Consider the following 16,067-nt stretch of genomic DNA (forward strand, 5'->3'; position numbering starts at 1 on the left):
ACTGTCCCGCTGAGATAGACTCTGTATTGTCTATCCTCGGTGTACACAAATGAGGACAAGGTTATTTGCGAAGACAATCTAATGCCATTCCCCATCCCCTGCTCTGCTACTACCGATCAATAACTCCGTGCAAACCGCCTCCCGGGGAGGCGTGGGAAGGACTGAGTTGTGACTGCAGCTTTGTTGTGTCCACCAGGCAGGGGTGGGAGGGGATGAGCCGGGCGACGGGGTTTGGACTACAGATCCCGGCATCCCCCGCGGCACCCCCCCCTTCTCCCATCGCCATCCGATGACGCACTGATCGGAGGCGGGGCCGCGTCAGTATTTGACTTTATAAGGGCAGCTTCGACCAGAGGGGCGGGACCGCAGGAGGTAAACACTGCGGCTGCGCCAATGGCTGGAGGGGGGCCGGGTTGGGCTGGGCTGAGCTGACGCACCGGGGGCGGGGCTGCCGCGGGGCGGGGCTGGCGCAGGGGGGAGGGGCGTTCCGTGTGTGTATCAAAAGCAGCTGCCACATGACCCCGGTGCATGCAGTGAACATGTGGCGAGCATTTTGTGCAGCAATTACTCCCAGCATTTTGTGCATGTCCTGGCGAGTATTGATGTTGACAGTCCAGGGCGTGAGTGGTACTGTTGTGTCTTCGGGTTTGATGTCCTGATAATAACGACACAATTCAGGTTGTTTCAGTTGCCTTAATTTACTCCTTTATTCAGCTCCTTGCCTGTGTGGCGTAGTGATACTGAAAAGTGCTTACATACCTAATCACAGTGTGTGTGTGTGTGTGGTGAGTGTGCCTGATACAAAGTAGTGCAGGAGGTTGGGACTGCTACAATGAATATGTAGCATATGTAACATCCCCCCTTCTCAAAAGAAAAGAATAAAAGTTAGTGACACTAGAGGATTTCCAGAGCGAGGGTGGCAATCCTGTAGCAGATACCGTGGGATTATTCTGCCCACATTCATGGCATTCTGCTTTCTACTATACTACACAACAAAATATATAATGGCAGCTTGTTTTCTTTCAGGTAGTGCGTAGCCAGTCAAGAGTCATGTCTTGGCGTGACTTGTGACTTGTCCCTTCCAGTGCTAGCGATAACGCGCTGGGGGTAAGATGTTGCTCCTGGATCTAGTAGATCTGGTTGTTGCCTGCAGTGTTGCACTCGATGTATTGGTGACTTGTTGAGTCGTTTCCTGGCCATTGGTTGGTGCTGGTTGACTATATAACTCACTGGTAGCAGTTTGTGAGAATGTGTTGTCATCAATGGCAGGTGTTGCTGTTGCTGTGGGTGGTGTCCTAGGAGTTGCTGGTGTTGTCTTTGAAGTTGCAGGTGTTGACATTTCAGGTGTCGGGCGGATGTGAATTCTGTTTCGTCTCAACTGCCTGCCCGGTTCTGTCTCTATGATATATGATTTTGGGGTTCCAGCCCTACTGGTGATTTGTGCTGGGGTCCATTTCTTTGTTATTGGATCCTGAGCATGTACGTTTTGGCCTTGAAATAGTTCAGGCAAGTACTGTGCATTTTTGTTGTATTGTTTCAGCCCCTCCTCCTGGGCAGCTGCCAATTTTGCCCTTGTTTCTTCTTGGTCGATAGGGGGTTGGATTTTGCTTGGCAGGGTGGTTTTGTATTTCCTGCCATTTAGCATTTCTGCAGGAGACTTCATGTCAGCCTTTAGTGGAGTTGCCCGTAAGGATAATAGTGCCAGGTTTGGATCCTCCTTTGCCTCTCGGCATTTTATTAGTATTTTCTTGGCTGTCTGTACTTGCCTTTCAATAAACCCATGGCCCTTTGGGTAATGTGGTGAAGATGTTGTGATTTTGAACCCGTATTCGGTGGCCAGCTCTCTGAATTCCCGAGATGTGAATTGGGTTCCATTGTCACATACGATCTGCTCAGGTATTCCTTGCTCTGCAAACAACCCTCTAACAATTGACACAATTGTTTTAGCTTTCAAGTCCTTTATGTTTCTCACAAATGGGAATTTGGAGTAGTAGCAGGCCATAATCAAATACCATTGCTGGTTCTCTGTGAACAGGTCTGCTCCGATGGTTTGCCATGGCCGGCTTGGGATATCACTGGGTGTCATTTCCTCCTTCTGTTGTGAATTCCTGTATTTTTGGCATATGTGGCATGTAGATACCAGCTTTTCTATGTCCTTGTACATGCCTATCCAGTACACAGCGGATTTAGCACGGAGTCTGCACTTTTCCATTCCTAAGTGTCCTTGGTGGATCTTTTCGAGGATTTCTTTTTTCATGGACTTGGGTATGATGATTCGTGATCCGGCCAGCAGGACTCCATTCTCTACCGAAATATCATCACGGATGGTCCAGTATTCGCGGAGGATAGGCTGAACTTGTTGTCTCTTTTCTGGCCACCCCTGTATTACCATTTGGGTGAGGAGCTGGAGTTCTTCATCTCTGGCTGTTTCCTCTTTAATCTGTTCCAGCTTCACGCTTGTCACACTCACAATGTGGTGGATCTTTATGCTCAGCCCTTCCATCTCTTGTTTGTCATGTGTTGATAGTCTGGATAGGGCGTCAGCTAGCAGCAGGTCTTTTCCTGGCTTGTATCTGATGTTGTAGTCGTAGCTCTGTAGCCTCAGTAATAGTCTCTGTAGTCTGGCTGGTGCTTTGGTGAGGTTTTTTTTTCCGATTTGTTCTAGAGGGCGGTGGTCTGTTTCGATGTCGAAATACCTTCCATATAGGTAAGTGTGAAATTTCTCGCAGCCATAGACTACTGCTAAGAGTTCTCTCTCTATGTTTGCGTACCTTGATTCTGTAGGAGTGAGTGCTTTGGATGCATACGCAATAGGTCGGCCATTTTGTATCAGTACTGCTCCAACTCCTCTCATGGAGGCATCAACTTGGAGTGTTACAGGTTTCTGTCTGTCATAGTACTGCAGGATCGTTTCTTTGCTGATGAGTTGTTTTAATTTCCCAAAATCTTGGCTATGTGAAGCACACCAATCAAATTCAGCGTCGTCTTTCATCAATTCACGGAGATTTGCTGTATGATTAGCAAGCTTAGGTATGAAGACTCCCATGTATTGTATGAGCCCTAGGAAACTTCTTAACTGTTTCTTGTCTTTGGGTTCCTCCATGTGGTTGATAGCATCCACTTTTGTAGGGTCCGGTTTCACTCCTTCTGCAGAGTAAATCAGTCCAAAGAATTTGCACTCCCTTTCTTTGATTATGCATTTGTCTGCATTGAGCTTTATGCCGGCTCTTCGAGTTTTTTCCATAGCCTCATGGAGGTTGTAATCATGCGTGTTTTCATCTCTGCCGTATACTTGGATATCATCTGCTATCCCGATTGCCCCTTTACAGCCTTTGTATGTTTCATCTATTTTCCGCTGGAAGACATCTTGACTCACCTTCAGCCCGAATGGGAGCCTGTTGAATCTGAATCTGCCAAATGGCGTGTTGAAAGTGGTGAGCATTGATGACTTCCGGTCTATTTTGACGTTCCAATATCCATTGCTAGCATCCAGCTTGCTGAACACCTTGGAACCGGCTAGTGCGGGTGTGATCTCTTCAAGGGTTGGAGTTGGATAATGGTCGCGCTTCAATGCATTGTTCAGATCCCTGGGATCAAGGCATATCCTTAGTTTTCCGTTTGGCTTTTCTTTGATAACAATTGAATTTACCCAATCAGTTGGTTTAGTTATTGCTGTGATGATGCCCTTTTCTTCCATTTCGTTTAGTTGTTCCCTTAGCCTCTCTTTCAGTTCAAGGGGAACACGGCGGGGTGGGTGGATCACTGGCTTCACACTGGGGTCTACTGTGATATGGTATTCGTATTCCTCAAAACAACCAACGGTATCGTCAAAACACTCTGGGTACATGTCCATCAATTCTTCTTTGTTCCTGATGGGCGGCCGGTTTTTGATGGGTATGTTTCTGTCAATTCTGCAGGAGTTTGTCTTGATTTCATAGTTGATTGACACAATCTTCAGTCTTTGGCACGTGTTCAGGCCGAGAATAGCAGGTCCTTTCGATTTAGTGATGAAGAAGGGGCATTTCACTTCTTTCCCTTTGTATGTTCCTGCTATGATTATTTTGCCTAGCTGTGGGATTATGGAACCTCCGTATGCAGCTAGGACTACATCGCTACTTCCAAGGATTCCTTTCCTGACGCTGCCATCTTTTGTCATGTGTTCAGGGAATATCTTTCCGTAAAGATTGACTGGTAAGATATTGCTCTGGGCTCCAGTATCAATTTTGAGCCTTAGATTAATCGTTGTTCTTTTCTTTCCCACTTTTTTCTGTAGTTGTATTATAGTATATGCTTCCTCTCTGTTGCTATGTGTTTTGCTGTTTCCCATTTCGTGGACGTCAATGGTCCCAACGGAAAGGAATTCTTCCTCAGAGGTATCTGAGGTTATCTCCTCTTCCTGTTGGACGTGTGCGTGTATTTGTTTCCTTCTCGTATTTCTATCGTTCTTTGACCATTGCTGCTTTGGCTTGGTGCTGTATGATTTTGTTGACCTACACATTTTCTTCCAGTGGTTAGGCCTCCCACATGAGTTGCAGGTAGTCCCGTATGCTGGGCACGCCCTGCGATCATCAAATGCATGCTCTGTACCGCAGTTCCAGCAGCTTCTTTGGCTTGCTTGTTTGTTTGCATGCCTAGAAAATGTCTGCTTTGGAGCCTTTAAGGTGGAGCCAGGGTCACGTTTTGAGAGAGCGTCTATATTCACTCTGGTGCTGCTCTGAGATGAGCCAACTTGAAGGCAGAGGGAGGACATTTGTTTCCTTGTGGCTTCGAAAGCTCTGGCAGCATCTACGGCGTCTTTTAGGTTGAGGGTGTCTTTCCCTATTAGGGACTTTTGGACCTCTTGGTGGGCGCACCCCCATATTAGCTGGTCGACAATTCTGTCATCTTCATCACCAAATCTGCATTTCTTGGCCACGTTCCTTAGTCTCGAAAGGAAAGTGTCGGTTGTTTCTTGTGGGTCTTGTCTTAGCCCTTGGAACTCATACCGATGGATTCTGTGGTTTGATTTGGGCTCCATATGGTTCGCAAACCTTTCAAGGACTATTCCCGGATTATTGCAGTCAGGCTCTGTTAAGCTCCAACTGTTAAAAATGTCTAGACCCTTCTCCCCGAGCCATAGTAAAATATAACTGACCTTCTCTTCATCTGCAGTTCCTTTCAGGAAGCTTTTAAATGCCAGCTGGCTCTTTTGTTTGAATTTCTTGAACGCCTCCACCACATCATCGGCGTCCCAGTTCATCGTAGGGTGGAGGCTCATTGCTGCTGTGGAGGCCGCCATCTTGTGTTGTTAGGCGGGTGCACAAAAAAAATCAATTTCTCTGCAGCCGCTGTTCCTAATTCACAATAGCGATTCACAATAGCGCGGGTTTTTACTCGAAAGTCACCGCTGCCACCATGTTGTGTCTTCGGGTTTGATGTCCTGATAATAACGACACAATTCAGGTTGTTTCAGTTGCCTTAATTTACTCCTTTATTCAGCTCCTTGCCTGTGTGGCGTAGTGATACTGAAAAGTGCTTACATACCTAATCACAGTGTGTGTGTGTGTGTGGTGAGTGTGCCTGATACAAAGTAGTGCAGGAGGTTGGGACTGCTACAATGAATATGTAGCATATGTAACAGGTACACCAACCACAATCCGCTGCTTTGCAATCGGATTCATTTTGTGCATGAGTCAACTCGTAATATACGAGTGTACATGAACACGTAATAATATATATCCTTCCAATCATCCATCAAACAGCCCCTTTATATTCATTTTCCACACAACAGAAGCGTGATTTTTACGACCTTGGGAACAGGAATTCATGCTTTTCATCGTGCCGATGAGCTCATTTGTTTTGCAACACGTCGCAGAGGCTGAATCAGCTTAGCTTCCGACTTCCTCAGAATACAATTCCTTTGACCTTCCTGCCTAATCAATGGCAAGCTTTCTACTATGTTAGCATAAGGCATGTATTAATGGTTCAATGGTACGCTATTGTCACGTGAACCTCTTTTTGAATTTTTTTTGTGTGCAGTTCAGTGAAAAATCGTACTATACATAGGCACCATCATACTTCAAACTTGGGTACGAGGGTGCAAGAATAGTTGATTATACCAAGACAGCACACAATAATTGCCATGTTTCACATTTAATGTTTAATACATTATCCCTGCTTGCAAGTTCCTCCATAAAATGTGTCAGTATTTTCCTTTGGAGTTGCATTTCTAACAAGCTTTTGATCCTATTAAGGGAAAGTACAGAAGCACACACAAAATGAGCCAGGGCAGGCCACCAGGTATAAACCCTGTTCATCTATTCACTACGACCATGGCTGATCTATGCTGAGCACCACTCCTTTCCTAGTTCCTTGATTCCTAGTTTCTTGATTCTGCAAATATTTTTCTATTTCTGCCTTACGTACATTAAATGATCTGGCCTTTACCGCCCTCTATGGTAGAGAATTCCGGAGATTCACCAACGTCAGAGAAGAAATGTCCACGCACCACAGTTTTAAACGATTGCTCATTATTTGTCCAGCTACGCCCCCTTTGTTCATGATTCTCCCACAAGTGAAAGCATTTCAACATTTGTCAAACACCCTTAAGAACTTGTTTGTTTGAATTAGGTCAGACTTCATTCTTGTAAACCTAAAGAAATACAGACAAATAGTCTAGTGTCTTTTTATAGGTCAGCCCTTTCATTGCAGGATCTAACCTCTGAATTTCCAATTTACCTCCAATGCTACTATTTTTGCATCAGGGGACCAAAACTGCAAAGTATTCCAGATGTGGCCTCACCAACATTACAATTGGAACAAAAACTCCCTATTCTTAAACTCCAACCCCTTTGCACGCCATTTGTCTTAAATGTCTTTTGGACCTGCCTGTTAATTTTTGGGGATTTATGCATTGCCATTCATGGTTAGATTCACATGTAGATCCCTTTGATCATCACTCATCTGCAGTCTCGCTCCATGTAGTTAACAATCTACTATTTAATTCCTTGTACCAAAGTCCATAATTTCATATTGTCCCACTTTAAACTTAATTTTCCTTTTGGTTTCTCTAGTCTCTCCATCGATCAATATCCCTTTGCAGAATCAAGTGTCTTCATCACCATGTTACTTAACATATTTGCCGTTTCCTTGTTTCCTATTATTAATTCAACAGCTTTTTTTTCTCCAGACATCCCACACCTATTTTAGCGACCTTCAACCCATTTTATACATTAATAGAATCTTTAACTGTTTGTTTTGATAGTACTTACAAGATCTCTCTCAGAATCAATTTTCTTGTAAGTTTTTCAGTCTTTCGCTGATGGATCCTAAAATGTTCCCAGTTCTCTGGCCCACCACCAGCCCCAGCTATTTTGTATGCCCTACTTTTCAAAGTAACCTTTCTAATTGGAATAAACTCCTGCTGAATGTCACTACCCATCTATTTGAAGGCCTATGTCCTTTTTTTTTGCAGTCTTTTTCTTTCCACTGTCTTGTAGAATTTATGTGTAACTTATCTGTAATTTGTTTCTATATGTTTTCGGAGTCTCTGTGTGTGATGCTGCAGAGTCTGAGTCTCTGTACCTGTTCCTCATTGTTCTCAATTTGACAAAAAAAAACAATTCGACTTGAACTCAACAATTGGATCCTCCCTTTCCCATTCCAAGTTAGGAAAGTATATGCTTTCAAACTGCAGGAACCTTTTGGTCCAATATTAATTTAATAATTACCCACACTGATGGAAGAAACCTACTGTAACTCACGACCACAACTCTGGTATTGGACATCCTAAAGAAAAGAAAATATTGGGCAGATTTACTGGTGAAGAAATAATCACATGATTTTCTTTAAAATAACTTGGAAAGCAAACAAAGTAACGTACAATTGTGCATTTATTTGGCCTTCAACTAAACCCAAATGCAACTTTTGAAATAGCATCTTCCTTCAACAAACTTTAAGCAATAAAATCTACTGAATGTAGACACAAAAATGCTGGAGTAACTCAGCAGGACAGGCAGCAACCCATGGAGAGACGGAATGGGTTCGAGACCCTTCTTCAGACTGAATGTTTGCTTCTACAGTTAATGTAGATCCAAACAGGGATCATTGTTCATGTTTCAAATTGCTAGTTACAGTTTGATTGTATAAGAAAATAACTGCAGATGCTGGTACAAATCGATTTATTCACAAAATGCTGGAGTAACTCAGCAGGTCAGGCAGCATCTCGGGAGAGAAGGAATGGGTGACGTTTCGGGTCGAGACCCTTCTTCATAACAGCCTACATTTAGAGACATACAGCAATATTTGTTATATTGAATGTTACCAAATATGTACGAATAGTAATATGAGAAAAATCATTTTTTATTATAAATGATTGTAATGCAGTGTTCATTGTAAAAATAATAAAATTCATTAAAATATTTAACATGTTTGTTATTTGTGAAAACAATTTTGCAATATTAAATAAATAGATTTTTTTTAAATGTGCCAAAAAACGATTAACAAAGATTACTGTATATGGGTTTCTTGGACAGATATCAGTTGTTAAAAAAGTAGCATAAAGGCCAAAAAGGATGTAAATAATAGAAATGCACTTTATTGTTTCAGTACAGTAGGTAAATTGGTAAACAATAAATTGATACATCACACTTAATCGTTTATCTGAATAATTAACATCAAATTTTTACCTTGTTTCTTGCAGTCAGCAGAAATGTGCATAATCAGATTGATTCAAACTCTGGTAATGCCAAGCAAACCGCAGTAATGCATATAAAATTTGATAGTTTTCATCAGTACATCCACAGGGCACAGAAGAACTCAAAATCTCAGACTTTGAAAATATATTGTATAATTTAGTCCCGACCCAAAATGTTGTCTGTCCATTTCCCTTCACATTCCCTTCCTCTGGCTGAAGAAGGGTTTTGACCCAAAACGTCACCTGTCCTTTTTCTCCAGAGATGTTCCCTGACCCGCTGAGTTAGTTCCACACTTTGTGTCTTATCATACCTCTCCGACTGCTGCCTGAATTTCTCTTATACCTTGTTTTCACAAAGTGAGAAAACAAGTTCATCCCAAGTATGGGAGAAGGATGGTGTAAGCAAAGCAAATATCTCTAATTGATGCAGGCCAAGGTAGATGAGATATCAGTGTTAATAGAGCCATTGGTTAATCGATTAATAAATGTCGGTGGAGAGAGGGATATGTTAAAATGATAAAATGCAGGTCTGAATTGTAGCAGAACCTGAATGCAAAACATAATGCTGTAAATGCACACCACATCTCAAACAATATCTGCGGAGAGAGAAATCATGAGTTAATATTACAGATAGATAAACTTGCAGCAGAAGTTTCAGCACAGCTCTGAATTGGCTGGGGCAGATAGCAAAGGAAAAAATTGGGTCTGTGGAAGCAGCATTCTCTCTCAATAACTGGGAAACATTCTTGTGATGACTTTCCCTGTGGCAGACATCAGACAGACCCCTTGCTGGTTATCACATTCCTTTGTTTTCTTTCCTTCTTGAAAATGGTTACCATTTTGTCTCTGAGATCCCCTGGAATGTCCTCTCTTCCGAAAGTGTGAGAAGAATCTGTTCGCAGAAGTGTCAATGCATCAGAAGTTCCTTTCTCCAAGTTTTTGAACTTTACTTCTGCAACCTTGTCTGCAGCTGATACATGGCCTTTTCAACTTGTTTTATGGTGGTGGCGGGATTAGATCAAGTTATTTGTTGCTGAGCGGTGTCAAGGACACTCAAAAGTGCTAATTCCGGCAGGCATTGATTATCTTTTTATTCTCGATGTTCTCTTTTGTTCTTCGCTTTCAGCAGAATAGGCCTTTGAATGGTGTTGGTAGTTGCTGCATTTCTTGCACTCCGTCCACTCATCATTTGTTCCTTTGGTCCTGGCTTTTCTGTGAGACTTTAATCTTCAGGTGCCTAAAGAGCTTTTCCCTGTAGGAATGGTGGAGATTTAAAATTTTTTAAACTGCTAGAGTTTGCAGTTAATTAATTCCTCGATCTCTTGGTCATTCCTATCAAATTAATCCTAATATTTAGTTTTTAATATGGGAGTTGCTTTATAACTACTAACTGCAGTATAGTCAGAGCAGTCCAGTACCATGGATGTTGTTGATTGAACACAAAAATATAAAAGCATATTTTTGCTTCATTAAATTAGAAATTCAACAGCATATTTGCACAACAGCTATTTTTTTAAATCAAATTAAAAATTCAACAGCATTTTCATTGTAAAATGAATAAAAAGCAGATTAAATTATAGATTCAGTTGAATGTTGCTGTAGCAGTGTGTTGATTATCTGTGCATTAGAGCATATATATATATATATATATATATATACTTGTTTTCAATTTTTATTGAGTAGCCTGTTGCTGAAATTCGAGCTAATAATGTCACAACTTCTGGGACCTGAGCAACAGGCAAAACAACATTGTACCTCATTAACCAGTCAGATTAAAGGTTAGGAACATAGAAGAAAGAATGATCCATTTAGTCCCTCGAGTCCCTCCTTGTGATCCAACTCCACGTGCCTTTATTCCAAAGGCCCATCATTTGCAATGAACAACTACATCAATTGCAGTTTGTAGCAGAAAGTTCTAAACTTCTGAACATCCTTTTTATAAAGCCTTGAAATAATTTTTAGGCCTTGTTGTCCAGTCCAAATCAAAAATATAAGTTTCTCATCACTCATTTTATCAATTACCAATCACATATTAGTTTCGTTTAGGGGTACAGTGCGGAAACAGGCCCTTCGGCGCACCGAGTCCGCACCGACCAGCGATCATGATGTGCAGGAAGAAACTGCAGATGCTGGTTTACACTGTACAAAATGCTGGAGTAACTCAGCGGGACAGGCAGCATCTCTGGATCGAAGGAATGGGTGACGTTTCGGGTCAAGACCCTCCTTCAGACCAAGAGTTGGGGAGAGGGAGACAGAGATATGGAAGGGTAATGTGTGAAAACAAGACATCAAAGGAGATGCGGATCAATGTTAGTATGGAATAGATCATTGTTAGCTCGGGGAAGGTGACAACGAAGCATACAAGGATAACATTTGACCAGGAGGATAGTCAGACTGGTCGGAGAACTAGGATGGGGGAGGGATGGAGAGAGAGAAGGAAAACAAAGATTACTTGAAGTTTTGTTAGCTGCCCAAGTGAAATATGAGGTGCAGTTCCTCCAATTTCCGTTGGGCCTCACTCTGCCAGTGGAGGAGGCCCAGGACAGAGAGGTCAGTATGGAAATGGGAGAGGGAGTTAAAGTGTTTAGCAACCAGAGGATAACATAGGTCATGTAGGAGGGAACATAAAGGATGCTAAACAAAAGATGTTAAAAAAATTCAGATCTCCATAATGATCAAATCAATTACAATATTGCACCCCCCCTCCCCCTTATCCCAATTCACTCCTTCTCCTTCCAGAATCACAGTTACTATTTCATCTGTACTGGCCAGAATGTTATCCTTGTCCTCAAAGGAAGTAAATATATTGCGTTTATTAGATAGAGTGATTTTCTGTGATCCTTATCCTATATCTGACTTCATTCTCATAGACTGTAAACATTAGCCAAACCAAAGCTTTTCTAATCTAATATCTCTCCAAAAGCTGTGATTGAGGTCTACAGCTAAGTGCCCAGATTTTCCTTCCCCTCCCTTGTCTGTTGAAGTGTCTCCAACTCACATTCCAAATCAATGACTGAGCCAGAAATATACAAAGCAGAGAGAATTACTGTTCTCATGTTTGCGAAGAACAGTCTCATTATTTACAGGCCACATAAACAATCTGGACTTCCATATCTTTGTCTAAATTTTTCTGTCAATATTTTAAATTGGTTGCACGTTTGTCTTTACAATCTTCCTTTATGAAAATAACAACACATGTACATCAAAGGATGTAAATTAGGGCAGAATTTGATGCTAAATCATGTAAAGCAGAATAAATTAGCTCTGGGAAAGCTAATTCAGATGAAGATAAAGCAAAAAAAGTGGATAGATAACGTGAAATATTAAAAAAAATAGACACTCTTAAAATCTTCTACAAAATTTACTGTCCATTGGAATGAAACTTTTATTAATGTACGCCTTAACTGCAATTGCATATTCATTTCATTGAACTGCGGGCCAAATGAAGATTGATACCGAAGCACATAGTGCTTGATCATGGAGTGTGTGGCAGTATTAGTGGAGAGATTGAAACCAGGGAAACTTTAAAGGTCTGAATTAGAGGAGCATGGATACCTTGGACATGGTTTGAGATTATGGCAAGATTGGAGGGAATCACGGCTCCGTAAGTAGATTTCGAAACAAGCATGAGAATTTGAAAATCAAGGCATTGTTAAAGCAGGAAGCCAATAGGTCAACAAGCACACTGTTGATGAATGAACAGGAGTTGGTGAAAGTTAGAATATACTAGACCAAGTGGACCCGCTGGGCTCAAATCTCTCCTGCATTGGTGCAGCACCCTCTCCTCGCCTCCTCCCCTCTCGCCCCCCTCCCCTCTTGCCCCCCTCCTTCCTCCCCTCCCCCCTTGCCCCCCTCCTTCCTCCCCTCCCCCCTCCTCCACCCCCTCCCTCCACCCCCTCCCCCCTCCACCACCCTCTCCCTCCACCCCCCTCCACCCCCTCCCCCCCTCCCCTCCACCCCCCTCTCTTCCCCTCCCCTCCCCATTTCCCCCTTTCCCTCCCCCCACTCCACCCCCCTTATTCTCCCTCCTCCCCCCCTCCTTCCACCCTCCCTCCCTTCCTCGGAGATAGATTTAAACTTTAAAATGTGAATAACTTTGAAAATATAACACAGATTTCAATAAAACTCACGACGGTGAGTAAGGTGGGCCTAAAATTGTTGCGTTATCGTGTACCATTTTGGCTGTAGTTCAATCACAAACAAACGAACAAACTAGAGTTTTAGTATATAGATGCAACAGAGATTTGGATTATAGATTTAGGAGAACAGGTGGAGAGACTGGCCACGTGGATATTGAAACCAAGAAGTAGGGAGATCGAAAGCTTCAGCAGAAAATGTGTTGAGGCAAGGCAGGGAGATGTCAATGTAGAAGTAACTCTGAAAACTGGTTGTTGGAAACACAAAAAAAACATACAGATTGAAGCAGAATGGTAAAACTACATTTGTGGAGAGAGAGTAGAACAGAGTGGTTTTGTAAAATAGTTAATGATGTTCATAATAAACTAGAGGAAGAGCACCTTTTCTTATTTCTAGGTACGTTGCCAGCCTTGGTTGGGACTTAATATTTAATTTAACCACCAGGTTTTTGCTCTTTCTTTTTTTTCTTTCCTGCCTCAACTGGACTTTATTGCCTTTCATCACATTGAGGAACGTGGGGATCTGCCGTGGTGGATGTTTATATTAATTTTTATGTAGTTGTGTGTCTTGTTGCTTTTTTTTGGTATGGCTGTATGCTAATTTGAATTTCACTGTACCTTAATTGGTAACAATAAACTGACCTTGAAACTCTTGAAACCTTGAATTTTTACCTAACAACTTTGGCCTACATCCCATCACAGTTATTCCATCTGTCGTCTCCTACCCTCTTCCTTTCTGCAACTTAACACACTTGTCTTCTTATTTTACCTGCTGTGTGCATCCAGAATAGTTTGTCATTGTTTTGAATCTCTGGCATTTGCAGTTCTTTTTTCATCAATAGTACGATAATGACACTGTTGGTTGAGAAATAAATATCAAAGAAGAAAGCAGGGAGAACAACCATACTCATCAATCTAATAGTTCCATGTGATCTCTTATTGATCTTGAGAAGTTGAACTTATTGTTTCTCAACTGAAAGATGGGAGAGAGATTGGTTTTGAATCACAAGAAGCACAAATGCAATTGGTACTTTACCTTTTTTGAATTGATTATTGATTAATAAAATGCAAGGACATCAGGTGATGATATTTAGTCTGAACATCTGCATTTATTGATGTAACTGATATTTAGAGGACTAAAGTTAATCTAAAAACGTAATTTTAGTTATTTGCCTTATTTTTAAGAAATATGATGCCGCAAATATTTTTTTCAGCCCGATCTATTATCTGGTACTTATGGAGGAAAATAATCACATATGAGGCCTTTTTTCAAACCCACAGTGATTAGAAGCCTTCCCAAGGTGTGGTTTCTTACACTTCCCAAGGTGTGGTTTCTTACACTTCCCAAGGTGTGGTGTGGCTAAGGTTGCCAACTGTCCCGTGTTAGCCGAGACATCCTGTATTTTGGACTAAATTGATTTGTCCCATATTGGACGGCCCTTGTCCCATATTAGGCCCGGGGGAAGCTGTAGGCCCGGACACTGTAGGCCCGGACGATGTAGGTCCGGACAGTGTAGTAGGAAAAAAACTGCAGATGCTGGTTAAAATCTGTGTCTACCTTTCAGACAGTGTAGGTGCGGACAGTGTAGGTCCGGAGGCCCCGGCGCTGCCTAACAGAGGTCGCGTAGCAACCCGCCTCCCGGCCTGGGCGGTCGCCATTGGTGGAGTGGGAGCACGTGGCTGCTGGCTGGGTGAGATCACGTGGGGCACGGGGCAGTGATGTCACCTTGTCCAGTATTTGGGAGTGAGATGGTTGGCACCCCTAGTCGTGGCAGAAGTCTTCACAAGGCGACGCGATCGCGGAACTGGGAACCCACCTGATGGACCCAAAGGCAAGGCCGACGGTGGCCTGTCGAGGGAAGCCGCTGGACCCAAACCCTGGTCATCTCCTGAAGACCATAGAACAGATGAGGAGGGAGCCACTGGAGATGTCGGACGTGAGGAGCAAGGGCCAGTAAGAGGGTGATGCCACCAGCGCCTTCAGGTCAGCTGCAGGAGGCGCCTCCGGGACTCAAAGATGGGCGGGCGAGGGGAGAGACATCAGTTCGCGGACCGAACCGGTCGAAGGCGACGGAGGAAGGCCCTGCAGGAGTCTTGGGCTTACCTGAATCAGGAGCTGCTCCTATAGACCGAGCGCAAGGACGGACCAGACTTTGGAAAAGGTGCCAAAGCATGGCGGAGCATGGATGCGTAAATATGCAAAATAAATTTCACTGTGCAGTTGAACAAGTGACAAATAAAGTACCAGTGCACCATTGAACCATAGGGAATGCAATTTAACATTTAATAAATAACAATAAAAAGTAAAATAAATCCAAGAATTATTTGCTATCTCAAAATAGGAATCTGGGGTGAAGATTCTTGCATTGTGCAGTGGCATGGATCAGCAGATCTTTGCATGGTTCTGCTGATAGCTTTGGCTTGTGATAATTGATAAGTGATTCCCTGGACCAGGATGTGTGGGAACGGATCACTGTGGTTCTCCACTATAATCATCCACATCTGAGTGAATAGGAAACATATGACATTAATTTATACTTTCAACACTGTGGATGCTGGAAGTTGGAGCAATAAAAAACACCTTCTGGAAGAACACAGTGCCGGTGAGTTTGCATTTAGTTTATTGTCACGGGTACCGAGGTACAATGAAAAGCTTTAGTTTTGTGTTAAACGAAAGTGAAAAGTTTTTAGAAAATAGGTGCAGGAGGAGGCCATTTGGCCCTTCAAGCCAGCACCGCATTTTTTTACTGTGGGTTGGAAAGGAATGGTTTTGATTGAGACGCTGCATTTGGAAACAAAACCACCTGCAATTAAAAATATATGCACCGCCTACAAAAGCTTTGCAAAGTATAATGCACCTAAAATGTAGGAAGGAACTACAGATGCTAGTTTACTCCGAAGATAGACACAAAATGCTGGAGTAACTCAGCGGGACAGGCAGCATCTCTGGATAGAAGGAATGGGTGACATTTTGGATGGAGACCCTTCAAACTCCTTTAAGATGAGGGAGTGGGGGCCTGGAAAACGGAAGTCATTGAAAAGACGAAGGGCATGTGAGGTGTCTTGGACATAGGTTTTGAGGGATTGGACCAGAGGGGTAGGATGGAATCGAGGTATGTGGAAATAAATTCAGTGGGACAGGAGCAGGCAGAAACAATGGGTCTGCCAGGGCAGTTCTGTGTATGGATTTTGGGGAAAAGGTAAAACCGGGGCTGTGGAACGATAAGGTTGGAGGCTGTAGAGCAAGGGTACCCAAC

This window comes from Rhinoraja longicauda, chromosome 21 (genome assembly GCF_053455715.1).
Source record: "Rhinoraja longicauda isolate Sanriku21f chromosome 21, sRhiLon1.1, whole genome shotgun sequence".
NCBI classification, from domain to species: domain Eukaryota; kingdom Metazoa; phylum Chordata; class Chondrichthyes; order Rajiformes; family Arhynchobatidae; genus Rhinoraja; species Rhinoraja longicauda.